We start from the raw sequence: 19,714 nt of genomic DNA on the forward strand, positions 1-19,714 counted from the left end.
CCAAGTTCTGTGAGTGGTCGCGCTGGCTAACACTTCCAAATTTACTTCCAAGGTTAGTTGTAGTAGTAAAACATAAATACTCAAGAAAGTGGATGGGAAAACGGCGCCGCGGTAGCTGAATTGGTCAGAGCATCGCACCCGTAATGCGAAGGCGTGGGATCGTTCCCCACCTGCGGCAAGTTGTTTTTTTCATCCACTTTCATTGCATTAATTTATCATTTCTTTAATTCAATTTGTAATTGTACAAGTAATTTCCCCATGTTGTCCTTGGTGTCTTTGTTTGTTGGCTTCTCATGATATGATTAATAAAAATCGGGCCCCTTGGTTAACCCGCTTTCTTCTCGCAATTGAAACCCGTGACGTTACACTGTCGTCCCGGAACTGAAGTTCCAGCGCGAAATTCAAGAAACGGCAGTTTGGTCTTCATTTTTATCCTATAGTAATCGACCTCTTATTGTGAAATTAACCAAAATATGTATGTCATTTTTAAAGAGTGCTTTATCTGTTAAAACTGAGTTTTGGTGTTTCTATTTATAGTATCACTTTAAGATCGAACATAACTGCTTGTGCAAGATAAATATCGAAGAAGACAGAGAAGAAACTGAGCGGTGGCCGCGTTATAAGACTGGTGAGGGGAACAGCAACAGCGACAACACATAGGACGCACCAGTTCACTGCGACCGCAGCGATTATGGACTTCTTCACTCCACTCGGCCTTGATGTGAGTTTCGTGCGCGCCTCCTGTTGTTGGATACGTAAATCGCCGTTCTTTTGTTGCAGTTGTGACGAAGCGAGGTTTCGGTGCCTTGCGAGCAAAAATGTCCATTTTCTGTGAAGGCAACACATAGCGATCACAATGACGATAAAGATTCCACGCAATCACGAGCAATTTTATGCACGTGGCGCCAGAATTTCCATGATATCAAGCTTCGTGAATCTGTTTTTTTTTTTTTTTTTGTGGGACATTGACATTGAAACGGCATGCATCCTGCTTGCCTTTCATGGTATCATGCAAGGAACGACATTTTTTAAAAATAATGTTCTACTAGTTTTTTTAGTTTATTCTCCATGACCCGGCCCTCCCTTTGCCGGATCCAACCACTTCCATCCGTCGCTTCCTTCTCTGAGGTGAAATGCGCACAGACGATGACACACGTAAGAGCGATAAACACACGCACACATACTGCCGCAAGGACACTCAGAAGGCCGCTCGCAAGGCCACAAGGACATTCTTGTGTGTATCGTCACCTACGCGCCTTTTACCGCAGAATATGCTAAACCAACACGCACAGTTTGCCATCCTAACGTCCCTTCCTTGACTGTGATGATGATGATGATGATGATGATTAATGGCACTTCCGTTTAAATTGGGATAGCGACACACAGTCGATCACCTAGCCCTTGTAAGTTACTTGCGTACACCAGTGGCGTAACCAGAAACTTATTTTGGTGAGTTTCTCCACCGACATATATATATATATATATATAGGGAGAGAGAGAGAGAGAGATGTTATGCACCACGCTAAGACAAAAAACTCCTAGCACGATAACCTAGTTGGCACGTCTTGGAAAAACAAAGAGCACTAAAAACGGGACCAACGAACACAGACAGTGAACTACCTTGCGCGTCTTCTTGTTTAAACCAGTTTACAGCGCTGTTTGCTTTTCCATCTATTTATATAAGCAGCAGCTTTTACAAACTCATAGCGAACAGCGTAACCCATCGTGGCCCACCCTTTGCAGATTTATTCTGGGCATCCGGGAGAGATGCATTTTCCAACTAGATATTCTACTCAGCAGACTATAAACAATGTATTCTTACCGTCAATTTAACACCCTCGCCTTTACCACTCCAAACCCCCCTCCTCGATCTTCTAGGCTTCGATGATGACAAAAGCCCTTGAATCGCAACAATACATTTTCTCTCGGCGGCTATAGGTGCGGGGTCGGGAACTGTGAGGACAAGTTTTCCACGGAATTCTAAAACCTTAACTCGCTTTCCTCCCCTTGGGAGACCAGACTTTGAGACAGGAATAGAGTATGTGGAGAAGAACTAAATTCCCATTGGGATTGGCAGCATGTGTGAAATAAACGAAATAAATAAAACGCCATACAGCCAGGCAAGACAGCGAACTTGAATTTACGGAAATGGTCTGTAAAAATCCGCCGTCTATCCGCTTTTCGAGAACAAAAACAAGGGCGCTATAACGTAAAGCTATTCAAAACATTTCTATTCCAATTCTGCAATCAGTCGTCCATGATTGGTCAAAAATGTTTCGGGCCACCACTACTTCGCCTGTCTCTCACGCGACGTCACAGAAACTCTGAAATCTCCAACAATCTGATATGATGTGTGCACACTGATGATGCATGATTAGACCGAACGAAATAAAAATAATTATTTCTCATTCGAAGCCTTTTTCGTCAATATACTGTGCCATTGAACAAACGTTTTCGGGCTGTACCCACTTCGCCTGTCTGTCACGCGACGTCACCAAACCGCGAAAGCTCATAGCGTCAAAGTGACGTGTACGCGTTAAAGATGCATTAATATGCCGAACAAAAAACTGTTTTCTTTTTCTTCTGAATAGCCGGAGGATGCCCCGTTCCGAAAGGAATAGAAGATGGCTGCCCACGGAATGCTCTGGCACTAGCCACTGCGGGCGGCCGCGGAGCATGATTTGCGTATAATAAACATTTTTCCGTGGCACTATAACGTTATCGAGCCCTTTCGGCACGTATGCGACATCACTTTGCGAACTATTCTTTGCTGGGACCGTTCTGGCGGCATTTTTAACGTTCCGTTGCACGCCGCCGTGATTTTCTACCATACACCGCAAGTAAAGGGAAGCGGACCAATCACAGGCGCCGGCACCACCTTCTTCAGCCGGTTATCTATACTTCCACTGCTCTGGCTCGGCCCCATCGAATCCCTCTCCACTTGGGCATGCTCCTCGTCTCTTGCGAGCCAATTCTGTAAAGAAAGTTGCTCAATGTAGGCAATGCTATTCGCTTTGAAAGCAAGAAAAGTGACCTCCTATTAACTAGGAGCGCGTTTCATTCGGTTTTTCAAACAACGCTGCGGGTTACCGCCCGATACTTGCGTCGGTGGTTACGTAAATGTGACGTCAGGAGATTGGAATAAAGACAGATTGAAATAGTTTTACGTTACAGGGTCCCAGTACTGGCGTTTTCTTCAATCATTACGTGAAAAAAAAAAAAAAAACTAAGGAGGTAGAAACGAGCTGGAAAGCAAGGCAAGATAGCGAAAAGAGACCTGTTGCAGCCTAGGTAAGAGCGGAAATAAGCGTTGTCTTCCAACCATATAGTGATTGTTTCCGGCCCTGTACGTGGCAAAAACACTGAGACAGATTCAGGAATTGATGCCTGCCACGGGTAGTTTTGTTTTCAATAAATGGATTTCATATTTTTTATTTTTTTTATTTCAACGGGAGACAACAGATTTGTATATAAGGAACTCATGTCAAAAGAAAAAGAAAGGCCGCCGACGAGAAGAGTGGTTTTGTAAGTATTAGACGTTTTGGCTTCCGTACGGAAGCCTCGTTCACAAACAAACGCCTAATTAACACTTGGTATCGGGATCGGAGTCCTTCCTTTTTCTTCTGACATGAATTATGAACTATTGATTTCGCATCCCAAGAGTTCGTTTAAGCTCGGCATAGGTGCGTTTAGGTACATCAATAAAGTGTGAACTTGGGCCGGTTGGTACATATCGGATATATCGAATTACCTGATATATCGAACTATTTTTAGCACATAGCTCGACTTTATATATACACTCTACATGCACTGCACGCAGAAGTAATGCATCCACACAGAATATTCTCGCGCAAACACGTGTTGTACATTCGCATTCACACACTCTTAAGCAAAATTACACCCTTTACGTCGTATCTTGCCATACAACAATATTCGTCATCTGTCTTGTCCGCATTTCCTTTCTTTAACGCTGCGAGCTCGGCACTTCCATGTCACGAAAGACATGCGCGTTATCTGCATGAAAGCGCATTCTCGACAGGAAAGTAACGAGCGCAGCGTTTTCAAGAGAGGAAACGCAACCAAGACAGATGATGATGATCGTTGTGTGGCAAATATACACCCCAAAGGGTGTACATTTGTTTTTGAGTGCACCATGCCGTTTGCCGTATCAGCCACGGTCGCGTTACCGATACTGCCAACTGCTTTGCGCGCAATTCTCGATCAGCCCCTCGCATGCATGCAACCACCCTCCCCTCCCCAGCATGCGAAAAGCACCACGAAAAGGCGCAGATAGGCATAGATAGGTATGACCCATGCATAGCTGCGTGGCGACAGTATCGGTAATAGTATCAGACAGTAGCGGTACGTTTTCTTAAATTGTGCTATTCTAAAACACTGCACTGAGAGCCCAGATTATTCAGAGTGACATTGCTCGAGAATATGAAATGTTCTATGCGTTTTTGTACGATTGATGTTGCAATCCGCTCAAATGCTGACGAAATTGTTCTGCGCCCCCCCCCCTTCTTTTTCTAACATCTGTTTTGATTGCCTGCGCAGTTTAACGTTTTCCATTGTTCTATTCGCAGCAAGAAGAACAAGAGTCCGATGAAGGTACGTATGTTCATCAGCAGGATTACCGTGGTGTAAACGAGTTTGGATCGGTTCCTGAAACAGCATAAACCTTGGGAGTCAATGGGACCGGTTGTCACAAACTTATGGTACAAAATTTTGTTGTAATATATATATATATATATATATATATATATATATCCGCATAACCAGGTGTATATGTTATAACTAACGGTCGCCTGAGCGACCATCTTTACTTTGAAGGTTTGCCCTCAAGCGGGGCGATCGCCATATTGGCTTAGATCCCAGTTTTACGCTCTGCTGGTGAATCAGTAAAAATATTGCGGAGGATTTCAAGGCCGGCGAACCTCCGCGTCGATAAATATATTTCCGATTCCATTGCACTTTCTCTGGAAGTGTTGATGCGGGTGCAAAGTGCAAAAAAGCAGCTACGGCATCACGGGACTGTCTTGCTGAGTGTCTTTCTTTTCAACTTTTTCACCTGTCGCACAGTCTTCCATGGATAAACTGTATTTCTAACTAACTAGCGGGAATTTGGTTGTTTCGAACATCCCTAGTCGACCAAAGGGGACATCTAATTATGCAGATGGAAAACAAAAATGTTTGCGATAGGTTCTTTACAGTATATATCAATAGTATGTTATTATTATTAGGGGAGAGAGAAAAGAAAAGAGAACTCTCTTCGGCGGTCCCGCGCTTCAATTCCACTCATTTGCGACCCTACGTACGCCAAGCAGTCGCAATGACCGCATCTATCAGGTTTTCATCAGCTTCGGTACACGTATAGCTGTTGAAAATTTGATGGATGCACTTGTTGATCGCCACATCGATCGTATACCACGCAAATCAGTTTTGAATATTTGCCTCTTCCCTGGGGTTTGGCGTTCGTCGTTCCCTCGCCCAGTGTCTTTGTGGATATATGTAAGCAACTTAGGGGGACACTGGCTACATGTGCCATGGCTGCTGTCTTATACCGAGTAGACAGCTGGGACCATCTGCAGCGCACTGGTTGTATAAATGCCCAAACCGACAGCTTTGACAGATCGGTATGTGCCGCACTGGGTATGTGCCCATTCTTGGCCGTTGGCTGTGCCACTCTGACACGAGGGCCATGCAGCCTTAAATGCATTTAGACACTTCTTTGTGTCATGCACCTTTCGTCAAAATTCTCCCCTCGAGAAGCGTCACACGTCGCATTCGTCCTTGTGACGCAAAAAAAAAAAGAAGCTAAAACAGGGGACGAGGCTGTGCTATATAGTCTTGTACGCCACTGCTGCTACCTTGCTGACTCATACAACGATCACGTCATTTAGATTTCAACATTGCGCAGGATCAGCGTGTTTTGACTCTTCTTGTTTTGTTTTGTTTTCTTTTTGCAATACCGCGGCGATTTTCTACGGAATAGCCGGTTTTCCCTTGTGATATATATGTAACGCATTACGTGCAGGCTTTAAATTAACTTGTGAAGTTTTCTCAGAACAATTAGGTCTGAGCTGGAAGATGGATTCTTTCTCCGGAGCATGAAGCTATATACTGCACCACGGCATGAAAACGTAGACGGAGCCAACGCAGCCATATACTGGCATGAGCAAACGGAGCCGTATACAGTGATTCGCTTTTCCTCTAATAGAAGGGGTACCGGACCCCGAAATTTGACTCCCACCCGCAGGAAAAATTCGTTCAAAACGACAAGTCCACATGGCAGACGCGTGGATGTGTCAGGGCCGCGCAAAACCTGCTAATTAAGCGTCGACTTGCAAGCCGTATATCCACTGTCGGGACACACCGGTATATATTGAAGAGGCTTTTTTTACAGGCCTGTTACACACAGCTGCTTGCTGTGCATCTGAAACACTCTCCGTGGGCACCTGCCTGTGTGATGATTAGCACCTGTGTGATTTATTATGATGACATTCCAAATGTTAGCAACTGTTGCGTCGGCGGCTTCTCCACAAACAATAGATTGTTTAATGAACAAATGGTGATAATATGAGGTCATAGGGAAAAAAAAGAAAGGCGATCTGGCAATAAGGCACATATCGTAAGCATGCTTAAACAACAAACAGTCAATATAGAAAAGAAAACAGCACACTTATCAATCTATAACCCACACATAATGCTGCGACATAACAATACCACACAGGGACATACAAAGTGTTAATACATAAGATACTATGTCACTTTCACCAAACAAGGTCACTAGAGCTTTGAGAGCCGATCGCTTTAATGGAGCGTTATTCTCTGGCCCAAGCAACATTTCTATGCTGAAAGCACGATTATCAATATTTATGAACGTTGGCCTCAAAGCACACGATTGCTGTTAAAACTTAGGACAGCTTATTAGCACGCGTTCAACGTTCTCTAATGTCTGGCCGCACGTGCAGCAAGGCTTATGTGAACGTCGTATACGATACAAAAGGTTACCTGTATACGCCACTTCTAAGCTGATACGATGAATTAGAGAGTCTATGTCACGGCCAACACCAGAAGAGATCGGAAGCTGCAGATGGGGATCAACTCTATGCAGAAGACTGCTCGTAGAATTGGCGACAAATCGGTAAACATAAGTTGTAGACTTACATAATTGTTTTGTTCTAATGCTAGCATCAGCCCTCGTGAATTGAGTTAGCGTGAATAAAGTGAAATGGTGTGCTTCTCTATAGCAATTTTGGCGGCTTCGGTGTGCGTATTCGCGCAGCGTCCGCAATAGCATTCGTTAATCTTGCTTCTCCACAGTAATAGCCTTTGTGCAAAGAAGCCAACGTAAACAACTATCATTGTTTTATACGCAGTATCTTGCTTCTCCACAATAAGAGTCTGTATGTGGAGAAGCCGATTTCAATAATCATCTTTGTTTTATAAGTTACGCCTAGATATTAGAAGTATTTATGTGCGTTCGCAGGGGAAAACGAGTTTTAGTATCTCAGCAAGCATAATCGCCCCAGACAATTATAGCTACATGACAAACCGGGCATCTACTGTGCATATAACTCTACTCTTCAAATTATTATTTTTTTTAATTTCTAGGGAGTTCCGCCATATTCGATTATTCATTCTTGGAGGAGAAGAACGGGATGTTTGTCCAATATAGACATTTTAGTGCAAAGTTCGACTTGTCCGAACATTCCACGTGGATCAGCATAATGTAAGTGCATAATTGAGAACATGGCCATAATAACAGTAAACGTCGTCGATAACCGGGGTTTGAGCCTGGGTCCTCTAGTCTGTCTTTCTGTCTGTCCGTCCGTCCGTCCCTCTGTGGGTCTTTCTTTCTTTCTTTCTTTCTTTCTTTCTTTCTTTCTTTCTTTCTTTCTTTCTTTCTTTCTTTCTTTCTTTCTTTCTTTCTTTCTTTTCTTTCTTTCTTTCTTTCTTTCACAGGCAGAATAAATAAAAAACTGAGATCGTGGCTGTATGAGGAAGCAACAACGTATTAAGAGCCGATAGGGTGACCTTGTGGTATGCTCTTCTATCGAGTGCAGAGGCACGCCGCCACCGGCGCGAACTCTCACGAATCCGGCGTCTCGCCATGCAACACCAAGCGGAAGCCAAGGTCGAGCAGCCAGCGACACCGGAGGCGGGCGCCGTTCCACGTCGAAGTAGGCCCACGAATCATGCTCTTTTATATAATTTCCTCGAAAGGAAGCCGAAGAGCGCTTGAAGAAAATTAGATGAGTGCATTTTGTGAAAGCTTTCTGTTCACCTTTGCTTACCGTATGCGTTCTATATATGCGGTTAAGAGCCAGCGAAAAAAGTTTTCTGTCAAAGAAAGTCGACAGTGTCGTGCGACCACTGCAGAATCACAACCCGCAATTCCAGAAGAACTGCCCATTCCACCCCCCATGCCATCATACATGCTATGCCCACAACCCACCCTACCACGCATTGGCTATACAGCTACCGCCTCGGGTCGAGAATCTCAGAGAGCTCCATAAAGCAACGAACAAAACTTTGTTAATCCTCTGCAACGCCAGAAGTTATCCTCCACACCTTTTTACTTTGTCCACATGTCACCCTCTACGTGCGCAGCATCCCTTCAAAATTTCTTTGCTATGCAGCTTCAATAATCCGCTCACAATTAATTTCCGTGGACATTCTGCACGGACTGTCTTTTCGTTGCCATCTTGCGAGGGCGTTCCCCACCCTATTCGCACTAGCATGCAGCGTCTATGTTTGAGAAGAAGAGGAGGAAAAAGAAGCTGACGATGACGATGATGACTCGAAAGAGATTATAAGCGAATCTGGCGTCCAAACCTAATTGGTATCCCTTCGGTCGTTCCTTAATTACTTCATTCCTTCCTTCTTTTTTATGTAGTTCCCGACAAATTCAAATGCTTAAAGCTGCGTTGCCTGTTACGGCTTGCATCATATATAAGGTTGCATGTAATTGGTTACTGAAAAAAATTACTTGAATTACATGGAGTGTTGCAGAGAAATAAATGTAATGGGCCTATTACAAAACTACGAAAGATGCAATTGATTACAAGTAATTAATGGCACGTGATTCTTTATGTAAACGCCTGACTCAAACGAGCCGTTAGTTCCCTTCGATTTTGCGCTTATCAATTTCGGCTGTTCATGCAGTGCGGAAAGCTAATTGTTTGCTGAACAACCGTAGCAGCTCTGCTTTGTGCTGATGCCATTTTAAGGAAATTATATGTACGATTACATTAACCCGAGAAAGTCTGGTCGAGTCGACTTGTCGGTCCGAAAACCGACCGCCTGCTTAACGTACACACTAGGGGGTCGGGTCGAACAATTAAACATCGAGGTGAGTTTGGTCAACCCGCCCGCAACAGATGGCTTGTGTTGCCCAACCCACTTAGCAATATGAATAAAAATTGATCGCCCTTCCACTACAGTGAAGAGCGGTGCAAGCGAAGCTCGGGATCCGCGGCTCTTCGTTGTCGTAACGCCTCGGCTTCGCGCTCCCTCACGGCGAAGTCGGCACGTCGACGACAAGCCCTTTCTCGAGCGAATTCCCGGCGGCGTTCATCAAACGCCGCCTGTTCTTCAGCCGAACGCATGACGCGCGGCTCGCTCCCGCTGCTGTCCCTTCAACGCACCCTGCTCTTCGGCAGAACAAACCGAACGCGGCCTCCTCATATGACTCCATGGCCATGCACTGGCGGGAAAAGGCGGGAGCGAGGCGAGCGGACATGCGATCGCACCCTTTCCCTCCTCCGGAGGGAGGGGACGACTGTGATTGGCTCGCGCCTTGCGCTGCGTCTACTTCTTCATACATATATATAAAACCACGCTTTAAAGGAAACGTGGGGTGAACCGACAGTGGCTGAATCGGTTAGCGCGGTGGTCTCGCAACCCGACAAGCAATTTTTATTTTCGCGCGGCTTGAGCTCTTTCGTACGGCAACACCGACACCGACGCCGACACGAGTGAGGCAATACAAGCTTCTCTTGAAAACGTAGTCGCGTCGGGCTGGGTTAACTAGACTTCTGACTTTACCCGCTCGCGTCTAGTTCATGCATGCAAAGGAAAGACGGAGGGCAGGCGCATCAGGCTTTCATGTCTAGAGCCTCTCCTTCATTCTCGACTTGTCACTGACAGCAAGAAGTTTCTCATTCGTGGCTCGTTCGACGCTGCATACTGCAGCAACCGTGACGTGGCTTTGGGCGCCGTGTCCAGGAAACGCAGAACGTCGGGCCAATATTGTATTCAGGGTGGCCTTTCATGACCCAATGGAGGCCCAGCGCTGCCAACAATATCGCAATATTGGTTGCGTAACTTTATGGTGGTTCCAACTAAGGGGTCATCATTACCACGCAAGAGCCGTCGCTGGCTCTATATAGACGACGTGTCTAGGTCATCTCACTTGTCGTTCTAGCAATGTTGGTTGTAAACTGGTGGGTGGTATAGCTACATGTTGTCCATTCGATGTCACCTGCTCTCTGATATCATACAGCTGATGCCATATGTCGGCCCATGTTTCCTCGTTATAAATATTGTCGCGTCTATGTTGTTAATATCGGTTAGTAAACGTGGTATATCATGAAACAACGCTTTTTTCACTTTTTGGAAGTTTTTTTTTTTTTTTTGCAACAGTGGTCAAATATGCACATTACTTCCTGCCAGGAAGTGGCAGCGTAGCTGCTACAGGCCGCCACCGGTCTTACGACGTGACTGGAGTCGTAGACGACAAGATACCGGCCTTGGAGCGGCGCAGGCCCCGCGAGAGCCTAGCGCCATGTTCGCATTCCGAGGCCTCCGACAGCTCCGACCAGAACGCGCCGTCAGGCACGTATGCATATGTCTAAACTGAACATTTACGATACGTGGAAACGAGGCGCCCAATAATGCAGCGCACTTGGACGTACCTTCGGAGTGCATTGGAATCGTTGAGACGTGCGTCCTTCGTGTTTGTAAACGAGAGCATCATAACTACTGGTAATCAGGTTCATGGTCAGATGAAGCCACCTGCATGCAATGCCTTCAGTGGACGCACTCTAGTCGGTTACCACAAACACTCGCTGGCTCAAGTAGGCCTTTTTTCTTCTTATGTTTTTATAAGAATCTTCATAGGATAGGAAAATTCCACACGCCTGCGTACTTGCCACAATCGATTAAGGTGACCTATAGCTGCTCACAGTGAGAGGTAATGGTGAGCGCCCATCTGTGGGACGTCGGGTGTGGAGGAGCTCAGAAGGGGTCGATAGAAGGTCTATCGTCAGGTCTATATGTGCCTACATATAGATGTACAAGCCAGATATATGAAATCTATTTCCCAGACAGCCCGTGTGCATCTATGCCGTGGTCCTCCTCGAGTGTTGTAATGCACCTTTTCAACACCCACTCCTCTCTAACATGTGATTAGCGCGGTCAGCAGGTGTCATCGCTGCGTCGAACGCTCTTGTTTGCTTTCTCTCTCTCTCTCCCTTTGTTCGGGATGTGGCTACCGTTTGCGAAAGGCTGCAGCTGCAGCTATCGCCTATTTCGGCACAAACAGCATATATGTGCCTGCCGCGGTTCATCTCCATCATGATGCATGACCCTATATGCTGGAATTCTTAACGTATTGCGCGAAACTATCACTGTTAAGTGCGGAAAGGAGAGACACGATAGGAAAGAGAGAGTGTTTTGCGCAGCACGTTAACTGCACTCTTTCCTATAACGTGTCTCCCCTTTCCGCACCTAATGGTGATTGTTCCGCGCAGTACGTTAAGAATTTCAGTATGAACCAACTAACTCGCAAAAGAAGCACCCCTATATACCTTTCGCGAAACGGTGTCACACTTTTTGATCGGCTTTCTGAAGTGATTTTGGGGCCTCTGCATGGTGTGGGCAAAGGGATTGTACGGAGGACTCCCATTCATCGCTGTGCGTCGTTACTTTTCGTTTTTGGCGGATAATTCTCAAAAACTTGCCTTAGAGTATTTGCCTTCTCCAACCACAATTAGCTAGGCTTGTTGGCTCAGGTTATGCTGCAGTGCTAATCGTCTGTTTTGCTCGATCCCGAACTACAGCATCGCGTTATATCGACTTTCCGATTGCAAAGTGCCGTGAGCACGACGCTGCGCCCTTTATGCCTGCAATGAGCAAAGTGAACGCGTTGCGTTGATTCGGTATTTCGAGAGCACGGGCGGACCTGCTGCTACTGGACAGAGAGAGAGAGAGAGAGAGAGAGAGAGAGAGAGAGAGAGAGAGAGAGAGAGAAACCTTCAGGAATAAACTTTAATTCAAGTCAACACTAAGGGCCACTTCGGTGGCGTTGATGCATTGAGTGCAGCGAAGGTTTAGAGTCATAAGAGATAAGTCGCGACATTTTAAAGATATCTTGTTCGATACTCGAGACACGCTCTATCAGTGCGGCCTATATGCCTGCGCACCACGGCTCGTTAACATCCGTTAACGGATGTTATGAAACATATGTTAACTTACGTTACAGTGGCCGATCACTCTTCGTGCTCACGATGCAGACAAACCTTCCGCCTGCCACAAGGGGTCGCTGACTTCGGCTGGCAGCCCAGGCGCCGCCTCGGCAACCAAGAAGCGAGGTACGCAGTGCAATAATTCGATGTGTCGAATTCGAACCGCCCTCCAACCTCTCACCATTATGCCGAACAAGATAATGCGCTGCAATGGCCCAGCCGCCCGTACACGCACAAACACACGCACAAACACACGCACACTGGTCTAAATAAGTACGTAATTAATATCAAACAAAGATGCCCCAACTATCCGCGAGGCATGCCAATGAACAGTATTATATCATCATCATCATCATCATCATCATCATCACTGCTATTTATGGGGTTCGCAAGGTGTGCCTTTCAGAGTTGCAGCAGTTGCAGAGCGACTGCCATTCATTCTTCACCTTGTCGTACGCGTTGCTTAACTTCTCCTTTCGCGGCAGACCACCCATAACAGTCGCTATGACATGGGTGTATGGCTGTGCTATTTCCGTAGCGTACACGCCTAGCATGTTTACCCCATGTCGGCGCCTCGATGCGCACCACTCCTGCGCAGGGTCTCTGCTGAAGCGTCTGTCGAACGCCATCCTGACCAAAGCAAAGCGCAAAGACTCCGCGGCAGCCCAGCACTCGAGCCCCGTTGAACGAGGGGCGCCTCCGAACGACGACCTTCGCGAAGGGAGCCCTCCGAGGGGTACGCAGCAACTCCTTGATTTGCGCGAGTCGGTTCACCCAGAAGGTGTATATTGAAGCAGCGTGACGGGACGAGGGCAGATGCGTATACGCAAAATGACTGCATAGCGTTGGCTGCCAAGTAAACTTTATTGGAAGGAGCATGAGCCGCTTATATTGTCATCTCCAAAACAAGAAAATTGTCCGATCTGATAGGCACGCGCACGGATGACACTTTACAGGTGTTAACCCAGAAATAAAGTAATATCGTGCATGTGCAGACAGAATAAGGGTGACCCGCGGCGCTGATGCCCTAATCGTTTGGCTCTTCATATACAATCATTTACATCCTGTTTTTTTTCTCTTTCTATATTACTGTTGCGTGTGTGTTTGCCCTGGTCACCCATCTCGCTAAAATAATTCTGGAATTTTACGTGCATGCGCCACAACCACGGTCTGATTATAATCGCACGCCGCACAGTGTCTCATAATCCGAATGGATTTTTTACCTCCTTGGGTTCTCTAATGTGCGCGCCTAAATTTAGGTGCACGAGCTTTTCTTTTTTTGCATTTCGCCCCCATTGAAACGCGGCCGCCGCCTCCGGTATCGAACCCGCGACCTCGCGAGCTCAGCAGCACAAGTCACTGGGATACAGCGCGGCGGAGTTGCGTGGCTTCAATAGGCCTGCAAGATGATTACATGGCAGATCCTGAGGAAAAGGGGGAGAGGCTCTTCTCCTCGCCCCCCTCTTTAATTTGGGGGGGGGGGGTTCTCTTTTTATTTCGGTGAGGGACACGTTCGCAGCACTGTGAATGTGTCCTTTACTATATGCCATATGTTTTCGCGCTGTGTTAGTTCTGCTTCCAAAAATGATGTAAAAACCAGCAAGCCGCCACCTCTCCAGTACGTTCGTTCGCTCGTTCGTTCTGCTATGGGCGGCGCTGTCGGGAAGGGCTGCAGTGACTTTGTCCAGAACAAAGGCGTCTCCCACCAGAACGGTGCCGATGCTTCTGGAACAGACACTTTTATTTCTCCTAATCGCAGCCAGTAACTTATTCATAATCGATACGTGTAATTATTTATCCTAATTACAAACAAATATTAACTGATAAATTAATTTACTGTTTGCAAGCTCATGCCTTTCACAGTCACAGGCCCTACTGCCACCGAAGCGAAGGCCGTACCCACGGAGACAGCCGACACCAAGAAGTCTCCTCAAGACCGTAACGGCGCGGCAGATCTGCAGTGACTCGGCTACGCCTGCAGATGGGTGACCAAGTAAAACAGTGTTTATCCAGCAGAGGATCGAACTACACTCTTAGAAAATTTACACCCTTTGGGGCTTACCTTGTCCCACAACGATAATCGTAATCTCTCTTGCCCGCGTTTCCCTTTTTTAACGCTGCGAGCCCGGTACTTCCCAGTCACGAACGGCATGCGCGTTATCAGTGTGACGCAGCATTCTCGACAGGAAAGTAGCGAGCGCCGAGTTTTCAAGAAAGGAAACGCAATCAAGGCAGATGACGATTATCGCTGTGGGACAAATATACACCCCAAAGGGTGCAACCGTTTTAAGAGTGTGTACACTCTTAAGCAAAATTACACCCTTTGGGTCGTATCTTGCCACACAGCAATAATCGTCATCTGTCTTGTCCGCATTTCCTTTAACGCTGCGAGCCTGGTACTTCCAAGTCACGAACGGCATGCGCTTTATCAGCATGGCAGAACATTCTCAACAGGAAAGTAGCGAGCGCAGCGTTTTCAAGAAGGGAAATGCAAGCAAGACAGATGACGATTATTGTTGTGTGGCAAATATACACCCCAAAGGGTGTACGTTTGTCTGAAAGTGTACACTCTACACTCTTAGGAAAAGTTACACCCTTTGGGGCGTATCTTGTCCCACAACAATAATCGTCATCTGTCTTGCCCACGTTTCCTTTCTTTAACGCTGCGAGCCCGGTATACTATACTTCCCAGTCACGAACGGCATGCGCGTTATCAGTGTGACGCAGCATTCTCGACAGGAAAGTAGCGAGCGCCGAGTTTTCAGGAAAGGAAACGCAAGCAAGGCAGATGAAGATTATTGTTGTGGGACAAATATACAGCCCAAAGGGTGCAACCGTTTTAAGAGCACTTAAAACGGTTGCACCCTTTGGGGTGTATATTTGTCCCACAATGGTAATCGTCATCTGCCTTGCTTGCGTTTCCTTTCCTGAAAACTCGGCGCTCGCTACTTTACTGTCGAGAATGCTGCGTCACACTGATAACGCGCATGCCGTTCGTAACTGGGAAGTACCGGGCTCGCAGCGTTAAAGAAAGGAAACGCGGGCAAGACAGATGACGATTATTGTTGTGGGACAATTAGATACGCTCCAAAGGGTGTAAATTTTTCTAAGAGTGATTGTAAGAAAAGTTTACACCCTTTGGGGCGTATATTTGACACACAATTATAATCGTCATCTGTCTTGCCCGCATTTCTTTCCTTGAAAACGCTGCGCTCGTTATACTTTTCTGTCGAGAATGCTCTCTCATGCTGATAAAGCGCATGCCGTTCGTGACTTGGAAGTACCGGGTTCGCAGCGTTAAAGAAAGGAAATGCGGGCAAGACAGATGACGATTATTGCTGTGTGGCAAATATATATCCAGAGGGGTGCAACTGTTTTTAGAGTGAGTTGAAAAGTGTGGTATTATGTCTGACCATCTGGTGCACACCGAGACGTCTGGCACGTGTCTGACCTGTCGTCTGCTGTAGCTACCATCATGTTTACTTGGCAGAAAAAAGCCGCCAAAGAAGACAACTCATTCATTTGCCCGCAAGAAAAAAATTTTTCTTACCATTTAGCCATGGGACAAGCCAAGCACCCTTTATGCGCTCATAGCTGACCCTGACAACCTTTAACAGCCGAACTCTGTCGAGTGAGGCTAGTTTAGCAGGACTCTTTGAAGAGAAAAAATGGCCATGTAATGCGTAGGTTGGATTACCGGTGGACCATTAGGGTTACAGAGTGGGTGCCAAGAGAAGGGAAGCGCAGTCGAGGAAATTTGCGGGTGCTAGGTGGACTCGACTGGCGCAGGGCAGGGGTATACTTGGAGATCGCAAAGAGAGAGAGGCCTTCGTCCTGCAGTGGACATAAAATAGGCTGATGACGACGACGACGGTGATGACGGGTGTTAATATATTAAGTGTGATAAGAAAAAAAATTTATATTGGAAGCTCACTCTCCGATAAAGGTGTGCACCCTTTGGGGCTTATCTTGTCGACAAATAAGAATCGCCATCTATAGAGTTAATGGAGAATACCTTAGTAACTTGCGATTCGTTGATGATATTGCCTTGCTTAGTAACTCAGGGGACCAACTGCAATGCGTGCTCACTGACCTGGAAAGGCAAAGCAGAAGAGTAGTTCTAAAAATTAATCCGCAGAAAACTAAAGTAATGTTTAACAGTCTCGGAAGAGAACAGCAGTTTACGATAGGTAGCGAGGCACTGGAAGGGGTAAGGGAATACATCTACTTAGGGCAGGTAGTGACCGCGGATTCGGATCATGAGACTGAAATAATCAGAAGAATAACAATGGGCTGAGGTGCGTTTGGCAGGCATTCTCAGATCATGAACAGCAGGTTGCCATTATCCCTCAAGAGAAAAGTGTATAACAGATGTGTCTTACCAGCACTCACGTACGGGGCAGAAACCTGGAGGCTTACGAGAAGGGTTCTACTTAAGTTGAGGACGGCGCAATTAACGAGCTATGGAAAGAAAAATGATAGGTGTAACGTTAAGGGATAAGAAAAGAGCAGATTGGGTGAGGGAACAAACGCGAGTTAATGACATCTTAGTTGAAATCAAGAAAAAGAAATGGGCATGGGCAGGACATGTAATGAGGAGGGAAGATAACTGATGGTCATTAAGGGTTACGGACTGGATTCCAAGGGACGGGAAGCGTAGCAGGGGGCGGCAGAAGGCTAGGTGGGCGGATGAGATTAAGAAGTTTGCAGGGACGACATGGCCACAATTAGTACATGACCGGGGTAATTGGAGAATTTTGGGAGAGGCCTTTGCCCTGCAGTGGGCGTAACCAGGCTGATTATTATTATTATTATTATTATTATTATTATTATTATTATTACTACTACTACTACTATATTCTTGCGCGCGGCGCGCCTTCGGTATACGTTCAGCTCGACAAACGGCATGCTCGTTGTCAGCATAACATTCTTGACAAGCAAGTAGCGCGCGCAAGGTGTTCAAGAAAGTAAACACAAGCAGGTCAGTTCACGGTTATTATTTAGGGACAAGATGCGCCCCAAAGGTTGTAAACTTTGTTCAAAGTATATCATGTTTCCCAACAACGATCGTGATCTATTTTGAGCGCATTTCTTTTCTTTAACGCTACGCTACCGGTACTGTCACGAACGGCATGCAGGTGTCAACGTGCCACGTTGACACGTGCATACGACACGTGCTCTATAAGTAGTTTAAAATGGCTAATCATCAGTCCATCAACACTTAAGGCGTCAATTCATTAAATTCTACAGTAATCGCTGTGCGCACCGTACCCTATCACATTGAGAAACCTTACACGGTGCCGTGTAACATTGCAGGTGCCGGCCATTGAACGTCACTCACACGGGGGTGTCGGCACAACGTTGATCTCGAAAGGCGCCCTGCAAGGGCGCTTACTTCCAACGAACTTCGAGATACATTTACGATATGTTCGAAGCATTGCAGATTCGCAGTCCGTACATGATGTTTGCTCCCTGGCCGAGGCCGACTGAAACTCATACTCGCGACAAACTTCTCGCTTCGTTTTTTAGTTTATTATTATTATCACTTAAATCGTGATACACGAGTGATATCAAAATGGCAAGAAATTTTAGCTATTCGCCTGTGAAAGTCAAATGCTTGCTCGTTCCTAATCTGCGAATGCACTATGTACAGCATGAATCCTTGCCCTCGTCTGTATATATACTGTAGGGTGTTTAATTTAATGTTACCAGAATTCTAAATTGTGCATATCGAACGCGCACGTTTTGGAATCTACTCGAAACGAAGCTTTCGTGAAACGGTTAACCAAACGCTACAAAACTGTTTATGTTCCGCGACGCGTTTTCTAGCATGTGGTGACCACGTGCCTGCCCGGCAAATCAGCGCAACGCGGACCCCAGCCACGTTACCCTCACAACCGTGAATTACACAGCCTCTGCGGGATCGACCCACTTTTCATCCCGCCATCTCTGTGGGATCAGCACAGCCTACTGTTGCACTATGCCTGCACTGCCAGCCCACCTCATACTCGACACGAGAACGACCGAGCGGACACGCAAAGCCACGGTAGAAGGGGTGCAGAAAACTTCGATCTATATATATATAATAAAGGAAGTGTGCGCTCGATGGCGTATATCTGTTGCATTGAGGAGATTTGGGTACCGTTTGTTGTTTCACTGAGAAATTTCGTAGAGAAAAAAGCCGGTCACCGGCAAATCGGTAGGGGTAGTACAGGCGGCGTTACATATATTCCGATTCGCTATGTGGGTGCTGTGATGTGTTCGAACTATGTGATAATAAATACTGCAGCATGCAGTAGTCACTATAGGGTAAATCGGAAAGGGCTTCGCTTTAAAATGGCCTGTTGTAAATATACCACAATGCTACTGCATGAGCGTGATCACTCGCGGAGGTCTGCACGTGAGATCGAGATACGCAGTTGTACTAATTAAGATTTTAACTGATCAGCTTGGGACGCATATTGCAATTTACGAACTGAAGTCGGTGAGTTCGCAAGGCATATGCTCTTGGACCCGAATTCTGAGGGTGCTTATATATATATATATATATATATATATATATATATATATATATATATATATATATATATATATATATACTTATATATATATATATATAAGCGTATAATTTTCTACGCATTCACTCGTCTATTATAGTGGAACAGTGAAAGCTTAATTCTTTATTGAACTAAAATAAAACGCATGCTTCGCCGCAACCGTTTAATGTCAAGTTTCACTTCATTTGGCAGTGAAGTTTCATGAGTAAAACGAGGTCAGCAGAGAAATTAACTGTACCGCGGACTTTTTAAGAGTGAAATGCTCAGACTCCATAAACTTTGTCCATGTCTGTTGCACATCTCATCGCTTCCGCCGATGAAAAGACTCTTCAAGAACAGCAGACGCTCCGGAGGCATCAAGTACGACGTCATTTTGAAATGGTCGCATGACCACGATTTTGTTTGCTTCCATGTTTGCTTCTGTGATTGGCTGGCGGAATAACAACTCCGCGCTGTCCGGGTGCCTTGGTTGCCAACCGCTGCTTTTTAAGTTGTATCCTACTACTACTACTACTACTGCTACTACTACTAACTACTACTACTACTACTACTACTACTACTACTACTACTACTAATAATAATATTAAAGTAATACCGGAAGCTTGATCATTGGTGTTTTGAACGAATGTATGGCAGTAATAATTGCTCAGACAATTTTTTTTAGAATTCTTATGTGAAACTTCA

At 45.9% G+C, this 19,714-nt stretch overlaps 1 non-coding gene across 1 annotated transcript; it reads left to right on the forward strand.

Moving 5' to 3' along the window:
- The first annotated feature begins 105 nt into the window (after positions 1-105).
- Positions 106-178, forward strand: TRNAT-CGU (transfer RNA threonine (anticodon CGU)). The gene has a single exon. It is a non-coding gene; the product is annotated as a tRNA-Thr (tRNA).
- Positions 179-19,714: the final 19,536 nt, after the last annotated feature.

This window comes from Dermacentor andersoni, chromosome 6, assembly GCF_023375885.2.
Source record: "Dermacentor andersoni chromosome 6, qqDerAnde1_hic_scaffold, whole genome shotgun sequence".
Classification (NCBI taxonomy): domain Eukaryota; kingdom Metazoa; phylum Arthropoda; class Arachnida; order Ixodida; family Ixodidae; genus Dermacentor; species Dermacentor andersoni.